We start from the raw sequence: 15,038 nt of genomic DNA, 5'->3' as shown, positions 1-15,038 counted from the left end.
AATGCAAACCTGAGAGGAGAAAAGTGGGAGCCAAGACCAACCAACCTTCATCAAACATCTGTTACTTGCCAGGCACTTTATTAAGTTACCCCTAAGGGATCTTACAGGCCCTCATCCAAGCCCCTGGTTTTATAGTGGAGAAAATTGAAATTCTCCAAAGTGAGAGGGTTGTTCAATATTTTGTTGCACAGTTTATTGGTGTCAAAGCCAATACCAGAAGCATTTTAAACTTGACTCAGCCTAGTTTTCTAATGGGCTTCATCCACAAGAAAATCCCTAAAAGGGACACTCAGGGTGTGACTGTGTATAGTAGGGTAGCTTGGTCATTTTAGAGAACGTGAGAGAAATAATTGGGTATAGTGGTGGTAAGCTGAAGGGCAGATCAGATCTAGCCCACACTTGTAAGAAGACTCCAGAAGCTTACTGTGATTCACTCGTCTGTACAGGAGCATGGAGATGTTTGGATTTTTACATTTCTCTTTTGTCTAGTGTTAATGCTGTTACATTTGACTCTGGGGTCAAGGAAATACAGCTCATCTTCCCAGAGTAAGAAGTCAATGAAATTATTTCTCTCCAAAATTCTTGTGTAATAGATTTGGATGGGCTACTCAAGTCTTCAGCCTTCTCCAAGCCAGTAGGCCTTCTACAAGAAAATATCCTTAAGGCCAGTGGCTTCTCTTACATTTGGAGCATGAGTGAGGCTTTGCAGAACCTTAAGAAGCCAGGTTCTCCTTCAGGTGTTTAAACTCTAAGATAGCATGTAGTCCACCAGGCAGAATTGACTCAGTGAGATGACTTGGTTTTGGTCATCCTGCAACAGCCAAAGGGGAAGCATTTGACCCAGCACTTGACCCAGTGAAAGACCCACCATCCCCTTGATTAAAGGAACTGGTTCAATGACAGGCAAATGATCCATGCTAGACTAATACTGAAGATCTTTCTCCAAATATAGGTAACACTCTACTATGTGCAATACTTGGCTTAAGCTCGTTTGAGTTGATTTTTATCACTTTCAATTAGAGTCCTGAAAAATATAGGAATGTCCTAATTTTAAAAATAGAAAATGACCAAAGGTCAGCTGAATTTTATTTCCATTTGGCCTGAGTCATAAATATTTCTGCAGTCTCCCTCTATGCTAGGCCTAACAGTGGTAAAGACAGCACTGTTGAAAGTTAGAGTTCTCTCCTTGGTAATTGTTATAGCCTTGCCTCTTGCAAAACAGAAGTACAAAACTTAATGGCCTTCAAATGAAATGGAAAAGCAAGTTCAAATTTAAAATGAAGTGGCAAAATGCCCCAGGTCACCTTTACTCAACTCTGACATTCTTGCTTATAATTATTAGAAGGATTTAGTTTTATATATATATATATATATATATATATATATATATATATCTTTAAGGGTGTGTATTATGTCTTGCTCACTTCTGTGACCCTCAAAATGCCCAGGATAATAACATCATTTATTGAATGCCAGCTGTCAAGGACTCTCGGTATGACTTTCAGACAATATAGTAGGACAGCTTGGACAGTTTAGAAAGACTCTTGTACTAAGTGCCTCTCATATATTAAGACATAATTTAAACAAAATCTTAAAGATGAACATTATTATCCACATTTCTCACATAAGGAAACTGAAATTCTAGGTTCTTAAAGTCATGCAACTAATAAATATCAAGATCAGAATTTGAAATCAGGTCTTTCTAATTCTAAGCTTGTACTCATGAAATTACACTACGCTATAGAGTATGTAGTATAAAATATGTAAGTTATAACTTCTTGTAAAATTAAACTGAAAATCAGAGCAGTTTTGGGAATAGGTTGAAAATTACAATAATAAAGCCAGTAGCTTCCAAAACAACCCAAATTGGGTTCTAATTATTTCAGGTGTGTTAATCTTATTTCTTCCATCTAAGGGAAAATAGGACACTGAATCTCTGATTTATATAATCTGGTATTTTCTTAAAAATGTTGTATACACAGTAGGTATTCAGGAATTTTTTATTTTATTGAAGAGTTGTAAATGTAGTTGGAACCCCCAGTATTTAATGATACAATCCCTTTGCAAAGGTTATCCAAAGGTCACATGCAAGAGCACCATTAATAATTAATCTCAGTAAAAAAAAAAAAAAGAATGCAAACTTCTGCTTAGCCTACTTCATCATTATCCAGGAGCTGCCAATCTTTAGCAAGTCACACAAATAATGGAGCTTTCATCATATCCTTGGGCATATAATAAACCTTCTCTGTCATATGCCTGCCAAGGCCTGTATTCTAACCTGGAGGCTATTGTTTCCCGTACTGCCTTTGCCATTAAATATTGCTGACTTCATCAGCTATTGAGAACTTGGGTTCAGGTTTCAACAGGTAGGAAGGCTTTGAACTTGCCATCTCTGTAATACTGTAAACGCCACAATTTTCAGTCATTTCAACTTTCTGGCTGCAGGGGCTTAATTATTGATTCAAATGGTAGAGGAGAGATACCTGGCCAAGGCAGGAGTGGGAGGAGAAAGGAGAGTTGCTGTCAAAGTTGAAATGTTGGGAAGAGCTAACTCCTTGGGAGGAGTCAAGCTTAACACCTTGCCATCAGCCAACACAACCAGTCTCTAATTTGCCAGGGCCTTCTTAATGTCACCGCATGTATTCATTAGATAGCTGAGTGTCAAGAAGTAGGAATAGTGGAATAAAGGAAAGGAAAAAATAATTTTAGGATGAATTGATGCCCATGCTCCCTCTGCAATCAGGGAAGAGAGTTGACCTTGGAATAGGTCTTCACCCAAGTAAAAAAAGGAGAAGGAGGAGGCAAGGGAAGAAGTGGAAGAGGAAAGAAGAAAATAAATCAGGAATTCCTCTTTGGATCTGAATTCCTCTTTGGATCTGAATTCTTCTTTGGACCATAATCTCCTGATAAGATTGTCAGTGCAAAAGATGTCATCCCAGAGGTAGAGGTCATGTGATCAAGCTTCAGAAGAGATTATAACAACCTAGAGACCTTCACCATTAAATAGCCAACTTGGGTGGTCGCTTTATTTCTTTGGGCCTAGGTCTTTGTCTACTACATGAAAAAGTAGGAACAAACTAGCTCTATGCACACTTTGCTGTTAAGGTTGCAGAATTGTATTTTATGCAGAAGCATAAGAAAATGAAGTAAGTAAAAGCCAAATGGGTTTTACAGAAGTTGGGGTGGGGTGCTGACATTGCCCTGTTTGTCATCCTCATATAACCCTACAATCACCCTTGCATACGGGCTTTTGAATGGTTCCAAAAAAGAGTTTGAAAACTTCTACTTTATTGATTTAGAATGGCCCTTCCAGCATTAATAGTCTATGACCAGTGATCCATGTTAACAACTCTGCAAGGTGTTGTCTGGGTGGTATTATGAAAAACCTACACTCCCAGCCTTGACCTGATGCAGAAATTACCTTGGCAGAAAAGTAGGTGGAGAAATGGGTCAGAAGAACAGACTTGTCTCTGATACTGGAATAGTCAGTTCCAGTCCTGTTCTGTAGCCCCATCACTCAGATTATACACTGAGTACAATTTGTTTCTCACTGAGGATATCTAATAGTGTCATTCAGGGCCTGCCCTATGAGTATTTGAGAAAGAATGAATAAACTGCAATGACTTGATCCTAAAGAACATGAGCATTTGCCAGATGGGCTTACTCTTTGTGAGCAGAGAGAAGTATCACTACGTGAAGTGACATAGTTAAATATGTAAGTGTAGGCATGTGTAAGTTTGTGTGTAGATAGAATCCATATTTTATCCCATTAGTACTCTTTTCAATCACCTCTCTTCTAACTTGTAATTCTCTGAAAATATCTAAAATTCTCCAAAATACATCCTTGTAGAGAACCTTAAATCTCATGTCTCCCATGCAAGCTTTCTCTAGCCATTCTGATTTCTCTCCTGGTAACTCAGGAGTTACCAATCATCGTATGCCTAATCTCTACAGCAATATAATCTGTTGATTAAGTTTCCATCAGAGTCAGGCTCATCTCCCCAGCAAGGTTAAACTTTCATGGAATCAGGGAAAGATTATGTTTTTCTGTATCCCATAGTGCTATGCTTGAGTATGATGGATAGAACACAGTCTCTGAGTTTGACATACCTGGCCCTGCCATTTTCTAGTTGCATGACTTTGACTTAATTTAAATTATCCTTTTCTGCCTCATCTTAAAAATTAGGTATTAATCATGACTTTACAGGAGTCATGTGGAAGTAAGAAGTACTGCACATGAAGTAACTGGGACAGTGCATGGCAGGTAGCTTCTGATATTATCACCCTTGAGTCAATGCATTTATACTAATGAACTGAGCAAGATGTGAGTTTTGTGCCTGCTTTCCTTGAAATGAATCTTTACTTTTTTGTTTGTAAAAAGTAGGCTTCCAGGTATGTCACAAAAGGTAGGAAAGACAATGTGATTAGTCAGAAGAACGTGGAAAAGAATATCTTAGACAAGGCTGGAAAAGGGATTTAGTCTGAAGACTTGTCTAGAAGTAATGGGGTATGGCTGAGATATACCCTGAGGAGGAAGGATAGTCTACATACAAATTGGCAGAAGTTCTTGAATCCCAGGAGTTTGCTGCAGATCTAGAAGGTGATGGGGGAACCATGATGGCTAGGAGAGCAAATGGCATAGCAGGTTTATCCAATGTTAAGTCAGAACATATGTTAAGAGTCATCTAATCCAACCTCCTTTCTTTGCTCTGTGGACCCCAATTCCTCCTTCCATCCTAACGAATGTAGCTATAGCATTTGAAGCTAAGCAGATGCTGACTGAAAGTTTCATACAGGCTAAAGTCACACCGTCATGGATCCAATATTGACAAAATTCAGGGGCCTTTTCTGCCAATCTCTTCAGCCACCAGGCCAGGAAACTACCAAAGTTCTAAATGATTTGACATGACAGGCCTTAAACCTGAACTGGGTTTTCAGTAATAATGGCAGTATGTTGTGCTCATCACTACCATGAGTTCTAAAGACTCAGAACGCTGAAAGTCAACTACATTGCTGATTTCTAGGCATTCAGGAGGTCTGTCTCTTGAGGAAGAATAGAGAAACTTTGCTTCCTTGCAGCCAATTACCCTGAAGTTGGTAATTGCAATAATTTGTATCATGACAGTGATCCACAGATTAGTTTACAAGCAGTGTTGCTAGCTCCCAGAGTGAGCGCATAGAATTCAATATCTAGGAATCCCTAGAAATTAGGAAATCCACTGTTTGTGTGTAGCTGAGGCAGATGAGCCATCAGTTAGACAATGAACAGCACGTTGTTATAAAAGAGGTGTGCCTGTGACTCGTTTGTCCACAGCATTATCTGGGTACAAATGGGGACACCCGCCAACAAACATGTGACGAGATGCTGAACTTCATTCATGACTAAAGAAATGCAAATTAAAATAACAGTGAAATATCATTTCTTTTCACCTATCAGATTGGCAAACATCTTAAGTTTAATAATACCCCTTGCTGGCAAGGATGCGAGCCAAACATCATTTTTATGTACTTTACATAAAGTGCAAGTTGATACAATCTTCTGGAAGATAATTTAGCATTATCTCTCATAATTAAACAGGCATACAACCAGTCAGCTAATAATTTTCCTGTTAGGAATGGCCCTATGATATGGCTGTATTTACAAGAATCTGTCAATATATACGCATTAGGATAATCGTGGTCATAGTTTATACGAGAATAACAATGGAACCAACCCAAACATCTAACAATAGGGAACTCATTAAATAAATGATTGTACATCCGTAATATTGGATACTCGAGTCAAAGAGATAGACTTGAGAACCTGGGGAGACCAAAGCAGCTAGAGTTCACAGCATAGGGTACAAGAAAGGAGAGAGCTGTACAGAGAGAGAACTCTGGAAATCAGCAGAAGTTCCCCCCTCAAATATTCAGCACAGTACTGATCAGCACGTGTGGGTGAAGAAAGTACCCAAGGCTGGGGATAAAACCTTCCAAAAGGGTTAGAGGAAAGAGAATACAGAACTCACACAGGGCGGGGGATAGTGACTGTGCCCACTAACTAGACTGGAAAAATCTCATAACTCACAGGACATTGGGTAGCAAACTCACACAATAAGAAGCTTGAAGTAGTGGGGAGCATTTTGCCCTAAACTAAACATGGCTCTGGTCTCACCTGACAATCTTAAAAACAAGGCCCACAAGGATAAAAGCTCTCCAAGTCATTCAACTACGCCCCAGAAAAAGCTCAAAAACATTTATAGATATACAAAATATGCAGCAACCACTAAGATAGAATTTACAGTGTCTTGTATTCAATCAAAGATTACCAAGAATGCAAAGATGAAGAAAAGTATAACCATAATAAGGAAAAAAAATCAATCAATTGCAACAGACCCAGAACTAAAACAGACGTGAGCATTAGCAGACAAAAACTTTAAACAGTTATTATAAATGTCTCCCATATTTTTAAAATGTTAAAGACATTGAAAATACAAAAAAGAATCAAATCAAACTCCTAGATACATGAACAGGATGTAGAGAAACTGGAACGCTTATACACAGAGAGTAAAAATGTAAAATGGAACACTACTTTGGAAAGCAATTTGGCAGTTACATATGAAAAGGATACATACCATATATTCCAGCTATTCCACACTACGAACTTACCCAAGACATATATTCATATAAAGGTTTGTACACAAATCTGTACACATATTTGTACACATATGTGTACACAATTTGTACACATATGAAAAGGAAACATACCATATATTCCATATATTCCAGCTACGAACTTATCCAAGACTTGTATTCATATAAAGGTTTGTACACAAATCTTCACAGAAACTTTATTGGTAATAGTCAAAACTTAGAAACAACTCCAATACCCACCAATGGGTGAATGGATAAACAAATGAAGCAAATCCGTACAATACCATCAGCAACAGAAAAGGATGAACTACTGATATTTATTGATGAATTTCAAAAGAAGTATTCTAGATGAAAGAATCTAAGGAAAAAAGAGTACATAAATGTATGTTTCCATTTATACAAAACTCTAGGCAAAAGTATGGTGACAAAAAGTAGATCAGTGGTTGCCTGTGGAAGGAGAAAAGAGGTAAAAAGGGATGAGAGGGAAAGATTACAGAAAGGGCATGCAGAAACTTTTGGAGAGTGGTATGTTCATTAACTTGATTGCAATGATGGTTTTATGGGTGTATATGTATTTTAAAACTTAGCACATTGTATACTTTAAATATGTATGTACAGTTTATTATATGTCAACCATACCTCAATAAAGCTATGAAAAATGAAAGAAAGAGGTGGGGCAATATGTACTGATATGAAAAGACCTCCAAAATATATTAATTGAAAAAATGCAAAGCAATGTGTATGATGATTCCCTTTGAGTCAGTAGAGTAGTATCTAAAAAATATAATGGTGCATGCATAACACTTTCCTGGAAAGATAAAAAATAAATTGTTAACATCCCCTTATCTTAAGGGGATGACCTAGAGATAAAAGGAATACTTTTATTTTTTAAATCCTTTTTGAACTACTTAAATTGTCTTACAATATGCGTATATTTTATTTAAAGTAAATGTTAGCTGGGGTTTCCCAAGCAGTAGAATGAGAAACATTTTTATTTTCTTTTTTGAAATGATTATTTTCAACAAAATAGCAGTATAGAATCTTTAGAAAACACTTTAATAGTTTCTTTAAAAGTTAAGTATATACTTATAATAAAATCCATTAATTCCACTCCTATAAATCTGTGCAGAAAGCATTAAAATATATGTTCACACAAAAGTATGCATGTGAGTGTTCATAAAAGCATTATTCATTACAGTGAAAAACCTCCATCAACTGGTAAATGGACAAACAAAATACGGCATATCCATGCAATGGAATACTATTCCACGTTGAAAAGGAACAAATTAGTATACATAGCTCAACATGGATAAAGCTCAAAAACATGATGTTAAACTAAAGAAAGCTGAAGAAAAAGACTACATATTGTGTGACTGCATTTATGTGAAATTCTACAAAAAGCAAATTTATAGTCTGAATACAAATCAGTGGTTGCCTAAGACAGGAGGTGGAAACAGGGAATAACTTATAAACAGGCAAAATAGATCCCTTTGAGATAATGACTATGTTCTCAAACTGGAGATGATTGCATAACTCTATAAATTTACTAAAAGCATTGAACTGTAGACTTACAGTGACTGGATTTTATGGTATAGGAATTATACCTTGATAAAAGAGTAAGAAACAAAACAACAACTGTGAAACCAGGAATAAAGTCAGTTGCTGCAGAAGATGCTTGCTTTTCCCATCCAAGCGGATGAAACTATGTCTAAATGCTAAAAGGCAATAGAACCTTGATGCTCTTGGGGCTGTAGTCACTTGGCTCAAGGATTGCAACATGAAGGTAAGGCTACTCCAGTTGTGAGGTGAGTACAACAGTTTGACATTGTCTTCTTTGGGTGGATTTTCGTTTCAAATATGCTGAACGGTCTGGCACATGTCCAGTAGGAGCACGGATCACCCAGAGTGGTAGCATGTAGTAGTGATAGCTTTGACCTGAAGGTATTTCATTTCCTATGGAGCAATTATAAACGGTATGGTGCTTTTAACCTCAGTTTCCCTGTGTTCTTTGTTAGTATGTAGAAATGTGATTGATTTTTGCTTCTTGATGTATCCTATAATTTTGCTGAACTCACTAATTAGTTCTAGAGTTCTTTGGGTTTTCGTACATACTCATTTGTCATTTTCTTGTGTCATTTGTAAATAAAGACAGTTTTATTTTTTATTTTCCAATCTGTATGCCCTTTATGTCTTTTTCTTGCCTTATTTCTCTGGCTAGAACTTTCAATATTATGCTGAATATCCAGGATGGGAGGCATTCTTGCTTTGATCTTGGGGGAAAGCATTCATTTTTTCACCATTATGTCTAAAGCTAGTTCTAGGGGTTTTTTTCTAGATTATTTTTTTCAAGTTGAGGAAGTTCTCTCTATTCTTAATTTGCTGAATGGGTATTGGATTTTGTTAAATGCTTTTTCTGTGCCAATTTATATAATCATATGATTCTTCCTCAGCCTATTAATAAGCTGGATTATATTGATTGATTTTTGAATACTAAACCAGTGTTGCATATCTGGGATAAATTTGACTTATTCAATGAGTATAATCTTTTCATGCACTGGTAGATTAAATTTGCTAATATTTTCTTGAGGGAATTTACATCTCAGTTCATAAGAGATATTGGCGTGTAGTTTAGTTTTTTGGTTCTGTCTTTGTCTGAATTTGGTATCAATGTAATACTAGTCTCATAAAAGGAGTTGAGAAATATTCCTTCCTTCTAACTTTCTAGAAGAGATTGTTAAAATTAATGTTAATTCTTCTTTAAATGGTTGGTAAAAATTTCTAGTGATGCCATCTTGTCCTGACGATTTCTTTTTCAGGAGCTTTTAAAAATCTCTTTAATTGTTATAAGACTAATCAGGTTATTTATTTCATCTTGATTGAGTTCTTGTAGTTTGTGGTTATTGAGGAATTAGATCATTTCTTCTAAGCTGTTAAACTTATGAGCCCAAATTTGTTCATAGTATTCCCTTATTATCATTTCAGTGGCTACAGAATCTGTAATGATATCCCGTTTCATTTCTCATAATAACGATTTGTGTTGTCTCTCTTTTTAGAAGTTTATCCATTTGTTGATCATATTGATATTTTTGAAGAAGCAAATTTTTAAAACGTTTTAAAAACACATATTTATTGTAACAAATAAAATATCACTGACGTATATGAAGTAAATATTGATGGTCACCCTCCACCCATCCTTCTGTTTTGTAATTGTTTTCTGTAGAAACAAATTCTTCATATCCATGAATACCAGGTTCTACAGATACACAAAGCTTCATGAGTCAGGGATAACATATATATATATCTTCACTACCTCATTGTAAACCTAGTGCATACCACTAGGCTTTGTACATGGAAGGTACTCAATTAAATGAATAAATGTCACACTCTACATCATTCTGTAGAAGGCTTTTTTTTTTTTTAATTTAAGAATGTAACCTGCACAGTTTTCCATGTTAGGACATCTATAACTACTTCATTCTTTTCAATAGCTCCAGAATATTCCCCTATATAGACTCATAATAATTTATTCAATGAATTCTTATTACTGGATGTTTAGGATACACACAGACACACAGACACACACACACACACAGACACACACACAAGGTCAGACAATTAATGACAGTCTTATGCGAGCTTTCTTATAGGTAACTAACTGCTTTTCTCTTCCTGCTTTTAAGATTCTTTCTTTGTCTTTAACCTTTGGCATTTTAACTATGATGTGTCTTGGTGTGGGCCTCTTCGAGTTTATCTTGAGATTCTCCATGCTTTCTGGGATTGTATTTATATTTCCTTTACCAGGTTAGGGAAGTTTTCTGTCATCATTTCTTCAAATAGATTTTCAATTCCTTGTTCCCTCTCTTCTCTTTCAGTACTCCTATGATGCAAATGTTGGTACTGTTCTTGCTGTCCCAGAGGCCCTTAAACTATTCTTATTTTGGGGGGTTCTTTTTTCTTTTTGCTGTTCTGTTTGGGTGTTTTCTGCTACCTTATCTTCAAAATCACTGATTTGATCAACTCCTTCATCTACTCTACTGTTGACTCCCTCTAAGGTATTCTTCATTTCAGTTGTTTTATTCTTTATTTCTACTGTTGTTGTTTTTTTATGTGTTCTATCTCCATTTTTGTGTTTCTTATCTCTTTGTTGAAGTTTTCCCTGAGATCAACGAGCATCCCCACAACCAGTATTTGAAACTCTGCATCTGTTAGATTGCTTGTCTCCATTTTGTTTAGTTCCTTTTCTAGAGCTTTGTTCTCTTCTTTCATTTGGGACATGTTTCTTTGTTTCCCCATTTTGGCTGCCTCCCTGTGTTTGTTTCTATATACAAAGTAAGGCTGCTATGTCTCCTGGTCATAGTAGGGTGGACTTAAGTAGTAGGTGTCTTGTGGGTCCCAGTGGTGCAGTCTCCCTTGTCACCTGAGCTGAGTGCTCCACGTGTGTCCCTTGTGTGTGTTGTGTGTGCCCCCCTGTTGTAGTTGAATCTTGGTTGCTGTTTTCATGTCATTAGGAGGGATTGACCGTTGGGCTGATTGGTTGTGACAACTGGCCATGACTACAGTGCAGACAGTGACCCTACAAAGCATGTTTCACTTTAGCAGGGCTCTGGTGCCTGCCCAATCTGCCCTGTGGGTGTGTTGTCTTTGGAGGTGGTTGAGTGATGACCTGGCTTGGTTGAAAGCTGGCCACTGGGCATGCCAGCCCCAGGACCTCCTGAGAGGGGCCCCACTGCAGGCCAAGTTCAGTGGCAGCCTGTGCCCTGCCCAGGGCCACCTGGCATGAGCCACAAAGCAATCTGTTCGTGACTGCCACCTACACTGGGCTTGGAGGTGCATCTAGAGGCCAAGCCGTGAACTGAGGCTGCTGCCACGAGTGCCAGGCTTGGGGCTGCTCAGCAAGAGGTACAAGACATGCTGAAGCCAGATGCTACTTTTTTGAGTTTTGTGAACCTTTGAGAGATTTTAGGAAAGTACGTAGCATGAGCTAAGACAGCCCAATTGCATTAAAAAGTTCTTGGAATTGTCTTGTGTGTGCTGAAAAGTTCAGTGGAGCGGGTTCTCAGGGAATCACCATGGTGGGGAGAAAGGTATTAGCCAGGTTGATGGAGACTCAGATATAGCACCAGCCTCTGTGTACATGCCAGGAAGAGGGTGGGCTCAACAAAGAAACAATGGATTCTACCAGCACTTGTGTCTGGGAGGAAGCTGCCGCTCCAGCCCTCATCCTAAAGCCAGACAATTCAGTTTATTCCCACATATCCTTGGCCTCTTTCGAGCTGCTGCCCCAGTGCTAGAGCTCACAGTGAGTGAGTCCATCAGCAAGTAAGTCCATGGGAGGGCCCTTTAAGAGGAATGCCTGGGACTGCAGCTGTTCTGTCTCACCCAGCTACACTCTCTGGTGGTTTTCACAGCCAGAAATTATGGGGACTTCTCTCCTTGGCACTGATACCCTGGACTGGGAAGCCTGGTGTGGGGCTGGGACCCCTCACTCCTTTGTTTGGAATGAGTAAATTCTATTGATCTGTCCTCAAATTCACAGATTCTGTCTTTACACTACTATTGAGCCCTTTCAGTGAGTTTTTTTTATCTTAGTTATTGTGTTTTTTAATTCTACAATTTCCATTTGATTTTCCTATGTCTTTGCTGGGGTTTTCTATTTTTCAAGAGAATTTGTAATTACTTGTTGAAGCACCTTTATGGTAGCTGCTTTAAAATCTTTGTCAGATAGTTACAGCATCTGACTCATCTCAGTGTTGACAATAATTGATTGTCTTTTCTCATTCAGGTTGTGATTTTCCTGGTTCTTGGTATAACAAATGATTTTTTGTTGTGTTCTGGACCTTTTAAATATTATATTAGGGGATTCTTGATCCTATTTAAATATTCCATTTTAGTAAGCAGTCACTCATTTAGGATTTAGCATATAGGTTGTGGAATACTTTTGTGGGCTATAGTTCCAATGACAATTTAGTTTTCTGAGCCCTTGTAATGCTATGCTGGACGGTTTTGTTCTTCTGGCTTTGCTTGAGTTTCCACTGGATTGCTGCTGATGGAAAGGCATGGCTGGAAAGTACTTTCCTAGACTGCTTGATGGTATTAGGGGATAGGGGACACCAGACCCGTGGGATGCAAAGGATTTTCTCTGGCCTGTTCTCAGCCACACAGTATCAGTGCTCTGCTGGTGCCACCAGGGGTGGGAAGAACTTACCTGAATCTTCTCTTGTCACTGGGTGATGAGCCAGGAGCCACCAAGTCTGGATGGCTCTCTGCTATGCAATGAGGGCCAAGACACCCAGGCCTGCTGGTCCAGGCAGAACTGTGCCTGTTGTGGATGACAGGAATGGTTCCCCCCTCCATCCCTGCTACCACTGGATATGGATCTCCTTGCTAAGTCTTTGCTGGGCTCCCGTTTCCTGGACCTTTGGCCAGAGAAAGCAGGCTTTGCTTATTTTGTTTTGTTTTGAATGTTTTGTCTACACCTGCTGACTGTTTCAGGTTCAGGCCTCTCAGGTGACTAATCTGAAATATATGAAAGAGAAAAGGAAAATCCAAAGAACTCACTTCTTCAAGTCCCAAGGTCCCTAACCAGTCCACCGTCTTTCTACTTTTCAGAATCCTTTCATGGTTGTATGTTGAACTATTTCCAAGGTATTTAGTTGTGTTTAGAGGAAAGGAGCAGAGTACATTGAGTCCAACATTTTATGTCTGAAAACTAAGTGTAGTTTTTTTAAAGGGTCGAAAGAAACCTTCTACCTTACATTATTAGCATTTCTTAAAAGAAAGTAACAGAATATAGGTGAATTTTTCAAATTGAATAAATTTAATTTCATGAGAAGCTCACCATATTGTTTTATTTTTCTCATTTCCCCATGGACCTGTGAAAATTATATTACCCACTCAAACCCGTCAGCAGCATGGTATATAGAGAGCATGTCTCAGTTGTCCAGTTTGACTTGGAAACAGCAGCATAGTGATAAAGAATGAGCATAGATTTGGAACCCAAAGTCAAGGGTTCAAATCCTAGATCCCCTACCTACCAGGTGAGTGACCTCAGCATAATTGTCCAGTGGAGCAGTGGAAAGGGCTGGGCTTTGATGTGCACAGACTTGCAAACCCCAACTCTGATGCTTAGTGTGCAGCTATAGAAACTTAAAGAAGTTATGAAACTTCTCAGTGGCTGCAGTCTCATCAGTAACATGAGAATAATGTGAGTGCCAAGGAGGAGGAGTCAACGGGAGAATGCATAGAAAGTACTTAGTGCAGTGTTTTACATGGGTTATAGTAAACACTCAGCAGTTGATAGCTCTCTCTGTCTCTCTCTTTCCCTCTGTCTCTCTCTCTCTCTCTCTCTCTGTCTCTCTCTCTCTCTCTGCCTCCAGGAGCGCATACACACACATGTATACCAATCCTTATTTCTTAGAGGATTCTGAGGATTTAATGAGATGATGTATAAAAGCACCTTGCAGTGCCTGGTACGTAATAAGCACTTACATAACTTTGAGTTATCTTTCCCCACACCTTATGTCAGTTTCCAAATCTGTAAAGTGGGTACAGTAAGGCCCACTGCACAAAGTGGATGCGCCAGTTAGATGTAACAATGTACATGAAAGTGCTTTGTAATCTGGATCATATAGTCCAAATGTCAGTTCAGTGATGGACCCTATCCACGTGTATACATTTACATCAGGTATTCTCAGGGTACCTGATGAATTATAATGATAAATAGTCACCTTGTGGAGCTAATTAGCTCGGGCCTAAGTCTAAGGCTGAAAGCAGAACGAAACAGGTCTGGGAACAGAAAACAAAATTAACAAATATTTAAATGCAACCCACAGTATTTGGCTCGCATCCTCCCTGCCCTAGATCCTCATGCATTATCTCCTTGTGAGAAATGTTTGTGGGAAGCCACGGATCTCTGTAGGCTGATAAAGTCAAAAAAGAAAAGAGCATGCACAAAATCAAAACTCAGCAGCACTCCACTGTCACTCCTCTGAGTCTTCTCTGAAGCAGACACCCTCGCCCAGCAATGCTGGGGTTTGGCCCATACTCCCTGGGAACTACACTAACTCTTTGGGATATGTCAAGACAGCTGTCTTGGTTTAAAGGACCTGGAATGTAATTTCCCAAAGGCCTTATCATGCCAGATCTTGTCCTCCACCTCAAAGTAGCCTTTTAGAAGGCACAAGAAGAGTGGAAGCAAAGGAGTATAAAACAGTTAGCAAAGAGGATGAGAAGAGCAGTCAAAGCAAAGAGTGAGAAGGGCAAAGCTTCATCTTCAAAAGATACCCAGTCATGTGGGGGTAGCTTGATGGGAAGGGGCTGTAAGGAGGGAGTATTACTGCAGCTTAACTATTACTGCTGCTATTCAGGGAGACATTTCTTCCAGCTTCAAGGCACAAAACAGGGCC

The sequence above is a fragment of the Rhinolophus hipposideros genome (assembly GCF_964194185.1).
Source record: "Rhinolophus hipposideros genome assembly, chromosome: 10".
Taxonomy (NCBI): Eukaryota; Metazoa; Chordata; class Mammalia; order Chiroptera; family Rhinolophidae; genus Rhinolophus; species Rhinolophus hipposideros.
This window is presented reverse-complemented; position numbering follows the sequence as displayed.